The following is a 608-nucleotide window of genomic DNA, read 5'->3' on the forward strand; positions in this document are numbered from 1 at the left end:
TAAAATAAATCCTGCTGTGTTTTGAGGGAGGATGCTGGTCTCCTTCCTTGCTCCAATATTGCAGCGAGCCACTTAGCTAACACTCCCCAATTAAAAATTGGTCCCCACACTGCCCCTCAATTGCCTTTTTTTTTTGGTAAGGCAATTGGGGTTAAGTGACTTGCCCAGGGTCACACAGCTAGTAAGTGTCAAGTGTCTGAGGCCGGATTTGAACTCAGGCACTCCTGAATCCAGGGCCGGTGCTTTATCCACTGTACCACCTCGCTGCCCCCCTCAATTGCCTTTTTTTTTTAAAATATGGAACGCTTCACAAATTTGCGTGTCATCCTTGCTCAGGGGCCATGCTAATCTGCTCTGTATCGTTCCATCAATTGCCTTTTTTAAAATTTTAGTACCCATATTTTCTTCCAATTGGTACCTTCTTGTCTTAGAGATATGTTGAAAATTGCTTTCTCAGCACCCTAGAAATTAGGTTACAATTATGCTACAGGTGGCAAAAGCAGATGGAGCACTGGACCTGGAGTTAGGAAGACCTGAGTTCAACTTTGGCCTCAGAAACTTACTTGCTTGTAATAATTCTGGGCAAATTATTTAACCTCTGTCTTCCT

General features: G+C 43.4%; 1 pseudogene; it reads right to left on the reverse strand.

Annotated features, from left to right (window-relative positions):
* Nucleotides 1–291: 291 nt before the first annotated feature.
* Nucleotides 292–391, reverse strand: LOC122744952 (annotated as a pseudogene).
* Nucleotides 392–608: the final 217 nt, after the last annotated feature.

This window comes from Dromiciops gliroides, chromosome 2, assembly GCF_019393635.1.
Source record: "Dromiciops gliroides isolate mDroGli1 chromosome 2, mDroGli1.pri, whole genome shotgun sequence".
NCBI classification, from domain to species: Eukaryota; Metazoa; Chordata; class Mammalia; order Microbiotheria; family Microbiotheriidae; genus Dromiciops; species Dromiciops gliroides.